Source organism: Lolium perenne, chromosome 7 (assembly GCF_019359855.2).
Source record: "Lolium perenne isolate Kyuss_39 chromosome 7, Kyuss_2.0, whole genome shotgun sequence".
NCBI lineage: Eukaryota > Viridiplantae > Streptophyta > Magnoliopsida > Poales > Poaceae > Lolium > Lolium perenne.
In genome coordinates this window covers 43,107,014-43,119,297 of record NC_067250.2, presented here as the reverse complement: position 1 = coordinate 43,119,297, position 12,284 = coordinate 43,107,014, and positions in this window count along the sequence as shown.

Here is a 12,284-nt window from a genome sequence, read left to right as displayed (position 1 = left end):
ACATCATTTCTCATACAACGGAGGCAGCCTCGGCATAACCCCTATGATGCTTGTTCAGAGGGAACCCATACTAAGATGCATAAACTTCCAGTTAAGCCCTACCCATAATCAGGTATTGTGGGGGTACTCAAAAATTGGAAAGGTATCACATCCAAGCCAATATCAGTTTTAGTCAAAATTCACCTTCAAAATCTTTCAATGGAATGACTCAATATTCCAAAGTTTTCAAATTCATTTCAAAACATATGCTCCCATCTAGAGTAGTCATTTTTAGTTGTTAGCACTAGCACTAATCATGAGGGGTGCTATCTTGCTTGGCCATTTTTGAGACTAACTTTACTACTCTCATATCATACCTAAATTTAGACCAAAGTTAACTATAAAAGTAACTTTTTCATAAATCAAGTAAAAACTTGTAAGGTAAAAACTTGGGATGGGATTATTGTAAGTAAGGTAAGACTAATGATGCCTTGCCCCAAAGGGCTTTGCACTTTGCAAGAATATTAGCTTGCACAATAGAGCTTGCATTGGTGTTAGCTTGCATTGGTAGTGATCAAAGTTCTCCTCCTCCTCTTCTTGGTAGAAACCTTCCTCTTCCTGGTATTCTCCGGTACTAGCGTCTAAAAACGAATACGAGATACAATCACCCAACAAGGTTCAAGAGCTATACTAAGCACACCATGGCTTCACACAAACTATTCTAATGACACATATAACATATTAGTTGCATTTGGTTTTCTTTCTTGAAGAAAAATAATTTCCTCTCATTACATATGTAAATGATAGTTTCCTTTTTTGTTCTTGGAGGAAATAATTTCCTCTCATTGAATCTTCTTAAGATTTAATTTCCTCAAACAATCATGCATGAAATCATGTTGACCTAAATCAACCATTCATCATCATCATTTGGGAAAATGATTTAAATGAGGTAGAATACCTCATACTATTTAGTAATACTAATTATGATTTAATATCACCAAGTATTTTCATGTGAGAGCATTTAGACCAGGGTCACGACTTCATATGAAAGTACTTGGGACAAGATTTAAATGAAGCAAAACACTTCATATGATTTTCATAATAGTTTTGGACAATATCACTTGACTAAACTAGCCATATAGTCCTTTATTTAAACTAGGCCATGATCACTCAAAGTAACCATACCATATTTTTGCAGAAACAATTATTGTAAGTGAAATGTGGGCTATGAGAGTTGGAAACAACTTAATATCACTTTTGGTTGATTTTTAACAATTATTTGAATGTGCAAAAGTCCCTGCCTTATTCTTTTTGTCACATTATTTCTACAAAGAATATCACTGTGAGACCAGGGTAGTTTTGTAGATCTTTTTCTTAGCTTTCCAACAATATAAAATTCACCAAATTTGGTTGGGCCAATTTGAATCTATGCAATTTTGAAAATGGAACCAGTATTGAATTTTACTGAAACTGGAAATTCGAATTTGAATGAAATGGGCCTGGCGGGAAAATTTACTGGGCCGAAATGAATTAAACAGCCACAATCCAGCCCACCACGCGTCCACGCATGCGTGGGCTGTCTGACGGTGGGCTCCACCCGTCAGTGGGCGTTAAACGCCGAATCGGTACGGTGGACGTGGAGCGTTGGATTAGACACAGATCTAACGGCTCTGGGTAATCGTCGTCGCCGGCGAGAATAGGCTACTGGCACGGCGGCGCTAGGGGGTCGGAGAGCTCACCGGGGCTCCAGCGGCAGTGAGCTGTATGCTCGGTGAAGCGGTGGACGACGGCGAAGCTCCAGGTACCGGCGGCTCGTCCTGGGGTGGCTCCAATCGACGGCGAGCTTCCGCCACAATGATGTGGCGATTGAGCGGTGGCGGTGGCTAATGTCGATGGTGGAGTGGCTCAGGCGGTCGAGGGAGAAGAGGGGAAGGTGCTGGTGTGCTCAGATCGTCGAATGGGGGCTCCCTTTTATAGGCGCGAGAGTGGCCGTGGATGCTGCGGCGAACTCGACCGTGGCGCGGCTTCTCCGGCGGTCTAGCGAGCTAGGCGAGGGCGCGGCGGTGTTCAATGCATCATGGTGGTCCTCTGGGTGGCGACAGGTAGACTAGGCGGTACCTAGCTTGGTCGGGGCGCGGCGATGTCTGGCAGCGTCTGCGGCGGGATTTCTTCTCCGTCTCCGGCGGCGGCGAGCACGGGTCGTGGTCGCGCGAGTGTCTGGCGGTTTCGTGGTGGCGCGGTGATGCTCAACGCGTCGAGAGGTGGTCCAGGGGGAGCGCGAGGTGGCGAGGCGACAGGTGTCCAGGGCCTGTCCGCGGGCGTGCATGCACGACGTCATCGGCATGGCGTGGCCGTCCCTGGGCGCGTGCGTTCCAGCGACTGTCGGCCTCTTCTCTGGCGATGGCGTGCGTAGGCAGGGGTAGGAGTGCGAGGTGGCGCGAATGGGCACGGTGGCCGTGGCTGGGGAAGGAAGGAGAGGGGTGGTGCTTGCCATGTGGAACATGGACGGCATGGCCATGTCCATGCCATGCTAGCCTCCTCCTTAGGGTTGCTATGCTGGTGTGTGAGAGAGAGGGGACCAGGGGACCAAGTAGGTGTCAAGTGGTGGAGTTTAGGGTTAGGCAAACACTATTTCAAATAGTGTTTGGATTTGATCTATTTGCAAATTTCAAATTTGTGCCAAATTTGATATATGCAAAGTGGTTCCAAAATTTGAAAATGGTTGGTTTGGATGAGTTGCAAATGACCAGAGACAAACATAGGTGGTGGTGGAATTTTAAAAATAAAAGAAATGCAAAAATGCAAAGTGTGAGATTGTTGAATCTGTTAAAAAGTCTCAACTTTGCATGAGCATAGATTTTGATCCAAGATGATTTTGATATGGTGGTCTTTACAAAATTTGTTCACCTTGATGTGTACTTGGATGTGGTGCAAACAATTGGGAAAGTTTGGTTTGAAAAACTTGAAATCCAGGGGCTCAAAGTGGTGACCAGATTGTAAATGGCAATTTTGACCATTATTCTATGTGATCCCAAATTGAGTTCAAACTTGATTTGATTTGTATTTCTTTGATTCCAAAAGTTGTAATAAGTGTTTAGTAACATATTACAACTAATGGTGAAAGTCAACTAGGTCTAGGGTAAAGATTTTTAAAAATGGCATAAGCCATATGTGAGGGTTTTAGGGTTTTTCTTATTTGATTTCTTTCTCTTTTTATTTGATTTGATTTGTGAACTTCTCTTGATTCATTTAGGGTTTAGGGTTTATCACATAAGCACAATAACAATCATCATGGCATATCACTCAAAAATGCACAAGTCCTATGCATGGCACTATATGCAAATAAAAGTTTTTGTTGGTTCTAAAATTTGGATCTTTGAATTTCTTCTTCTTCCTTTATTTGAAATTTGAGATGTTACAAACCCTTCCCCCTTACAAAAGATCTCGTCCCGAGATCTAAAATAAAATTAGGTACTAAAGAGATCTGGGTACTCCTTCTTCATAAAGTCTTCGCGTTCCCAAGTGTCTTCATCTTCGGTATGGTTGCTCCATTGTATCTTCAGGAACTTGATGCTTCGGGTGCGGGTGGTTCTGTAAGCTTCCTCCAGTATGCGAATCAGCACTTCGCGGTACCTCAAGTCCTTGTTGATATCCACCGATATGTGATCGATGTTCTTGAACACTTTGGTCTTCTCCGGCACTTCTAGACACTTCCGGAGTAGTGAGATGTGAAACACGTCGTGCACAGCCGACATTTCTTCTGGTAGCTTCAGTTGATAAGATACTTCTCCTCGGCGGCTTAGAACTTTGAAGGGTCCGTCATATCGGGGTGCAAGCTTTCCTTTCAGTTGGAATCTCTACATTCCTTTCAGGGGGATACTTTGAGATAGACGAAGTCTCCGATCTCGAAGGTCATCTCTCGGCGTCTCTTGTCGGCGTAGCTCTTCTGTCTTGATTGCGCCGTCTTGAGGTATTCGCGAATCTTGTGCACTTTCTCTTCGGCTTCACGAAGAACATCTGGTCCAAAGACTTGGCTTTCCTCCGACTTCCGACCAATTCAGCGGGGTACGGCACTTCCTTCCGTACAAGGCTTCAAAGGGGGCCATCTGTAGGCTGGCTTGGTAGCTGTTGTTGTAAGAGAATTCTGCGTAAGGCATGCAGTCTTCCCACTTGGATCCATATTCCAGTACACATGCTCTCAGCATGTCTTATAGTATCTGGTTGACTCTTTCTGTATGTCCATCGGTCTGCAGATGATAGGCGGTGCTGAAATTCAGTCGGGTTCCTAGTCCTTCATGCACTTTCTGCCAGAATCTTGAGGTGAATTGAGATCCTCTATCTGACACAATCGACTTCGGGGTTCCGTGCAGGGCGACCATTCGGGAGATGTATAACTCAGCTAACTTGGGGCCTTGGTATGTGGTCTTGACGGGGATGAAATGGGCTACCTTGGTCAGTCTATCGACAACTACCCATATCGAATCATTTCCTTTGCTGGATTTGGGCAAACCAGTGATAAAGTCCATTCCTACCGAGTCCCACTTCCATTCTGGAATCTGCAGTGGCTGCAGCAATCCTGCGGGTCGCTGATGTTCCGCCTTGACTCTCTGACAGATATCACACTTGGCGATGTAGCTTCCAATTTCTCTCTTCATTCCATGCCACCAGAATTGTTCCTTCAGGTCTTGATACATCTTGGTACCTCCGGGATGAATTGAGTAGAGGGTGTCATGGGCTTCCTTCAGGATGACTTGCTTCAGTTCAGAATCTGCTGGCACACATAGGCGTCCTTTGTACCAAAGAACTCCGGCTTCATCTACGGTGAATCCTGGTGCTTTCCCTGCAGCTATCTGGTTCTTGATTTCGTCGATGCTAGCGTTTCCTTTCTGGGCTCCCTTGATCTGACTAATCAAGGTGGGTTGAAGCTCTATGCTGGCTAGGAATCCTTCACTAAGGTGGGTTCAAGCCTAAACTGTTCAAACTCATGAAACAGGCTGGGTTGCTCGATTGCGATCATGGAGTTCAACTGACACGGCAGTCTGCCCAAAGCATCCGCTACCACATTGGCCTTGTCAGGGTGGTAGTGAATCTCCATGTCGTAATCCTTGATCAATTCTATCCATCTGCACTGCCTCATATTCAGCTCCTTCTGGCTGAAGATATATTTCAGGATCTTGTGGTCGGAGTAGATCTCGCATCGATTACCCATGTGGTAATGACGCCAAACTTTCAAGGCTAAAACTACGGCTGCAAGCTCTAAGTCATGGGTTGGATAATTCTGCTCATGTTGCTTCAGCTGTCTTGACAGATATGATATCACTTTACCTTTTTGCATCAGTACACATTCAAGACCAATCTTGGAGGCGTCGCAATAGACGTCAAAGGGCTTGGTGATGTCCACATGATCAGAATTGGGGCTGAGGTCAGTCTACTCTTGAGTTGCTGGAAACTCTCTTCACATTTATCAGTCCATTCAAACTTCTTGTCCTTCTTCAACAGTTGTGTCATCGGTCGAGCGATGCTTGAAAAGCCTTCGACAAATCTGCGGTAATATCCGGCTAATCCAAGAAAAGCGCGGACCTCGGTCTGGGTGGTTGGGGCTTGCCATTCGGTAACAGTTTTGATCTTGGCGGGGTCTACGGCAATTCCTCCTGCAGACAAGATATGTCCCAGGAATCCTACTTCCTTCAACCAGAACTCACATTTGCTGAACTTGGCATACAACTGGTGGTGTCTAAGGGTTTCCAGGACAGTCTCCAAATGCTGTTCATGTTCTTCTTCAGATTTGGAGTAGATAAGGATGTCGTCGATGAAGACAACGACAAACTTGTCCAAAAAGTTCATGAAGATCTTATTCATGAGGTTCATGAAATAAGCTGGGGCATTGATTAATCCAAATGACATGACGTTGTACTCATACAACCCATATCTGGTGGTAAAGGCAGTCTTTGGGATATCTGTGGCACGAATCTTCAGCTGATGATAACCAGTCCTAAGATCAATCTTAGAGAACACTTTGGCACCGGTCAACTGATCAAACAGGTCTTCTATCTTGAGTAGGGGGTACTTGTTCTTTATGGTGACATCGTTAAGCTTACGGTAATCCGTACATAAACGAGTGGCACCATCCTTCTTGTCCATAAACAAAACTGGTGATCTCCAGGGTGATGCACTAGGTCGAATCCTTTGGCTAACATATCATCAATTTGCTTCTTCAGCTCCACTAGCTCTGTGGGGTTCATACTATAGGCTCTCTGGGCTATAGGTCCAGTTCTGGGGATTAACTCGATGATAAACTCGATATCCCGATCAGGGGGCATACCGGGTAGATCATCCGGAAACACATCAGGGTATCGACAAACGACCCTGGTCTGATCCAGAGTTGGCTTGGCTACACTTTGGTTGTAGGTAAACTTTCTGGGCAGTCTTTCAGATACATGCTCTACTAGGATACCGGTGCTACTAGTCATGGTGATGGCTTTCTTAGCACAGTCAATCAGTCCATGGTATTTTGACATCCAGTCCATTCCTAGTACGACTTCCAAACCTTTGGTTCCCAGAATAATCAGATTGGCATAAAAATCTACTTCATGGATTCTGATGGGTACATCTTTGCAAAATTTTCTAGCTTTGGTGGTTGACCCAGGTATTTGAACTATCATGACATACTTCAAACTGATGGGTTGGATTTTACTTGTGCATGCAAAGTCTTTAGTGACAAATGAATGCGATGCTCCTGAATCAAACAACACTCTGGCAGGTACGGAGTTAACAGAAAACATACCCAGTACAACATCTGGTGCTTCCTGGTCTTCTTCGGCGTTCATGTGGAAGAGACGGCCGTTGCGGTTATTGGGGTTGTTGGGGGCGAACTTTTTGCCGGTGGAGACGCGGCGTTGCTGTTGAGCAGGTGCAGCGGTGTTGGCGGCATTCTTGGCTAACCTCTTGGTGTCGGGGGGAAGACCCCGGGTAGGGCAAAGGACTGAGAACAACCGGCTCAAGGCCTGTCGGCCCGCGGCAAAGGCTGCCTTGGGAGCCGGCTGGTTCCAAGACCACGCTGGCCTGGCCGCAGCCGACTGCGCTGTGGCTGGGCCGGCTTCAACTTGCCATATCCGGCTTGGTTTGTGTCTCCCTGACATGGTCCGGGTTGGTGAGGCTTGCAGGAGAAGGAACTGGAAAGGTGGTCCGGCTCCTAAAGTCCACGATGATCTCACCCTCCATAAAGGGCGGGGCACTGTAGAGCAATAGTGCCTCCGCCGGACAAGGCATCATGGCGCCGTACGGCTACAAGTCATGATGGCGACAGGGAAACCTCCTCTCCATACCGCTGACTTCGAGCAGGCGACAAAACAAGGCTTCCATGTCCAACGGCTCCTGACAACGGCGCCTCGGGAAGGAGCGGGAAGCCGGAGTCGGCCAGCCGGCCAGTAGGTCATAGGGACTTTTATGTAAAGTGCCAGCGCCTATATAAGCTGCACTACCCCCTCTCGTGCAAGGGATCGATCACTTCTTACTCATTCTAGTCTTAGCGCTGCCCTGTGAGAGAGACCTTCGTCTACCTTAGCCTCCCAGGGCAAGCTGGATACAACTCTAGGAGCGCCATTGTACTGTGATACTATCATTTACACTCATAGCAGGAGTAGAGGTGTTACCTCCACCGGAGGGCCTCGAACTTGGGTACGTCGCCATGTCGCTCGTGCCCATACCCGCATCCGGATACCGTCGTACACCATAGTAGGAACCACTCTCTTTAGCCACCCTATGGCATATGCCGTGACGATACCACGACATTTGGCGCCCACCATGGGGCCTTCAGCGTCTGCGGCCGGTGTCTTCATCCGGACGGGCCTCACCATCACCACCGGCGAGCGAGTCGCTTCAGGCTTGGTCTGGAGATTCGGCTCCCTCGACTGCGTCAGCGACAACGCTGGCTACTTAGCCGACAGGCCCTTCCCTGCCGGCGTCAGCATCATCTCCTTCGGCGGACACGACGTCTACGTCGCAACCGTCGCACCGCCGCGCTACCCGTGGCAGGTGCTGCGCTGTGCAAGCCCTCCCCCAGGAGCCGGCGCCAGCAGCGCTCTCGCCAGCCCCTGCGTCGTGCAAGTCATGACAGTCGGCGAGGAGCAGCCCACCAAGTCCACGCGCATCCGCGGCCCCAACCTGGAGCGCAACGTCGACGGCCACGCATCCGGCTCGGGCCCAAAGCAGCCCGCGCCACCATCCCGGCTGGACGAAGTCCGGGCCAAGCTGAGTTCTCCGCTCACTGCAGGCGGCGACCCCACCGCCATCAAGGCGGACTTGGAGGCCCATCGCCAACTCCTCCTCAAGCAAGCCGACGAGCTTGCCACTGCCAAGCGCCAGCTGGAGATCACCCGACACGAGTACGACCGCGCCCACGGCTTCACCCCAGGCGGCAACAACCCCAGCCGAGCCAGCCAGATTCGCTAGAGAGGAGGCGGCCTAGCCGCCGAAATCGACCGCGATGGCGCGGAAGCGCCGACTCCGTCCGTGGAGCTGCCAGTCTACAACACCCCCGACAAGAACATGCTCGAAGCCGAAGCCGCTGCAGAAGAGCTGAGCCTCCTTGACGGAGAAGAGCTATGCCGCCAGACGAAGCGGGTGGCTGAGATGTGCCGTGCCATAGCCGAACAGGCAAGGGACCTGTGACGCCCCGGGACCGGTACCATGAGGATTCCAGCGAACCCGCCGAAATCCGCATGATATCGATTCAGAGACACCCTCCGACACGACGTGCGCGACGAATCACACACGTGATGCCAGAGGAATTAACACGAGCGGTAACATTACAACAGGTTTACAATAGAGCCCACAAGATACATATATATTACAACAACGACTCCAATGAGTCAAGATACAAATATACAATACAAAGATCCAAATCATACAGAAGATCGAATACGTCCGAGTACGGACAAGATACAAATTGGACTAAGAGTCCTGAAGATAACCAGCGGCGTCCATAACCCTGCCCAGGCCAAGCCGGAAGGGTAACCTTGCTAACGTCGTTTTCATCGAACGTATCTTCATACCTGCGTGGTTATATCCCGTAGAAGCAGCAATAAGTACGGGTTCGTACTTAACAAGACTTCAAGACGTATAAGCATTCGTCAACCAGTCATCGTTTGTACTTGAGGCACGCAGGGGACCTAGAGGACGCAAGAGGAACATCATAGGCAATATGGTGGAGTTAAGCGGCAGCGCAAGCACTAAAAACCTATAGAGACACTCTACAACATTCGTCTAATCAGAGAAGGTGAGAGAGCGCATAAGGTAACAGATAAAATACTACACAAACATAACCCAACCGATTACACATATCCCCTCCAACAATTGCGAAGAGGCAATGTAAAAGGCACTCAACGGTGGACAAGTTTTATTGGGTAACGGTTGTAGTAAGGCTATATTACTACGCAAGTTATTATCAGATTATTAGCAACAAGATAAAGGTGTAAGTTGTTATATGATCAAGCTATACAATTCCAAGTCGTCCATAACCGCGGACACGGCTTATCGATAAGATGTACACCCTGCAGGGGTTGCCCAAATGTAACCATACGCATGCTCGAACCCACTTACTACAGGTGGAGTCTCACAACAAGACCGGTCCCAATGCAAGAGAAAGTTTAATGGGAGCCACCCAACTAAGCTACCCGTGACGAAGTTCGGCCGTACTCCGATACGGACCCAGAGGTTTGCGACATAGTCCAGGCGGGCACTAACGACCAGGCACAGGATAAGTCTATCCGCAATATGAGTACAGTACAGAAATAAACACCCGAAGGCAACAGGAAATAAATCGTGCATCGTGCATATGAGCAAATAAAACCAAGGTTGTGGCTCCCAATAAACAGACTCGAGGAAAAGTAGTGGGTGATGGGGGTCCCACTCCCCCACGTATGGGTAGAGCGCTCAATCTCGGAACAGATAACAAGAACTCGGGTCCTAGGGGACATTAGCAAGTCAAAGTTCCGATGCTTTCGCAAAGGGGCTCGCAGATGCCTCTGCTTACAATTTAGTTGTTAACAATTAAGTAAAGCATGTGTATCTCCAACAACTGATATAGCATGTGTTGTGGATATACTTCATAGGTATACCATCGACATGGTCCGATTCCGGCAAGCCCGGGTGGCCCACAGATGATGGCATATGGCCCACCGGGCGGCCCAGTTATTGTTGATCAAGATGGAAGATGTCCAACCCAGGAACAAGGAGCCGGATCCCAACCGACCTATGAGGTAGCCGGATCCGAACCGCCCTACGAAGGTAGCCGGATCCGAACCGCCCTACGAAGGTAGCCAGATCCGAACCGCCCTACAGAGGTACCCGGATCCGAACCAACCTGCAGAGGTACCCGGATCCGAACCGACCTACAGAGGTACCCGGATCCGAAGAGGTCTATGCCAGGAGTCAGATCCGTGAAGGCCCATGAAGGAACCCGGATCCATGACGACAAGTTAGGAATAGGTGGATCCTTGACGTACACGGCAATGTAATATTCCGTAGTTAGGCAACTTGTATTCCGGGTAGGACTCTCCGTAGAAACCCTAGATCCGGGCGCCTATATAAGCCGGATCCCGGGAGCCCTGAGAGGAGATCTCGAGCTAGAGGCGAGAGAACAACCACAACTCATTGTAACAACGCGAAAGCGCCCAGATAATTCCAGACAAGCAGCAGTAGGCCCTGTCATCGTGCAGGTGTTCCGAAGCTGGGTAACTCGCGTACCACCGTCCCGTGTGCACTCCGCCCTATGGCCCCTACTTCTTCTCCCCCTCGTGAGGATCCCTCCTCCGAGGTACCGTCGATTAGGCAACGACAGCATGTGATAACCTCCCAACAACCCAACATATCCCGATAAGATAACAACAACGGTAACGAGATAAAACAGCACTAGCATGCACTACGACTCGCAAGGCAGGCCCGATAATCAAACAATAGTTGTAGGTGGTTGGTGGAGTCAATATAGGCTGCTTGAGGTAACAAGTGGAAGGGACACATGACAAGAACGCAACTTAAGGATAGCATGAGGGAGAAGGCAAAATAAAATAGGTGAGCGACTCCTGCAGGGACAGCAGTATAGGGGAAATGCTTGCCTGTTAAAGCTCGCCGAGGAACATCCGGAGAACTTGTCGTATCTCACATCAACACTTCGCGATCCTATCCGAGAAGAAGCAAATGCTGGAACACACAACGCATGCAAGTCTTACTACAACGGATAAAGAAGATCCATCATGATCAAGATGATATGCATGACATGGCATGTATGATGCGATGCACTTATCCAATTTAAGCGGGATCGGAATCCCGAACAAACAAATTATGTTGGAGTTGCATTTTCTACCAGCAAAGTTAAGGGTTGAATATCATGGCATAACATGGCAGGGGTTCGCTACTTCAATATTAAATGGAGCGGGGAAAACCTTAGTCGGTGTCCGAAATACTCCGCATATATGTGAGGTGAACATGCATAGCTATCACGTCTCAAAATGATGCAAGATGCAAACAGATGTATGTATGCCATATTCATGTTCCTTATGTTTTTCTGATCAACTTTCATATATAACATGTTTTATTTCGAGTTACGGTTTAGGAGATATGATTTTTGCAAGATTACACAATTCCTGCAAAAACAAAACAGAAACGAATGGGCTGAACCTGCGCTGTTTCTGGGCCGGATCTGGGCTGCTGCTGGCGCAGGATAGAGGACTGACGCCGGGAGGGGAACCTGGGCCAAGGCCCATCCACGGATCTGAAGAAAACAACAACAAAAAGGTGCTGCTTAATTCACAGAAGTAGGATTTGAACTCGAGATCTCCAGCTCGTGGGCAAGGAACCAACCACTAGGCTAGGTTCAGATCGATGAACAGTAGCAGTAACACTACACTTGATGTACCACAGGCCGAACTTGAAGAAACGACCATGGCGGAGAAGGGTCTGGTCGAGCATGGATACATCGGGGAAGAGCGAGACTGGACAAGAGAGATGGCGTGGGGGGCACGCCTCGCTGTGGGGAACCAGGACGTGGCGGAGCCGGCACCATGGGGTCACCGGAGTTGCGCCGGTGTCGAGCTCCTGCAGTAGTGGAAGGAGGTCAGCATGGGCAGCTCGGTAGGGAACGAGATAAGGAGAGGCGGGAGGTTCTTTAGATGCGCAAAGTCACCTGGAACGTCGTGAAGGGGTCGGTGTCGCCAGAGGATGGCCGGAGCGGCCGGAATCGAAGAAATTCGCCAGCAGGTCGGAGATGGAATCAGCGATTTTACCATCTATGTAGAGAGCTCCGGTTC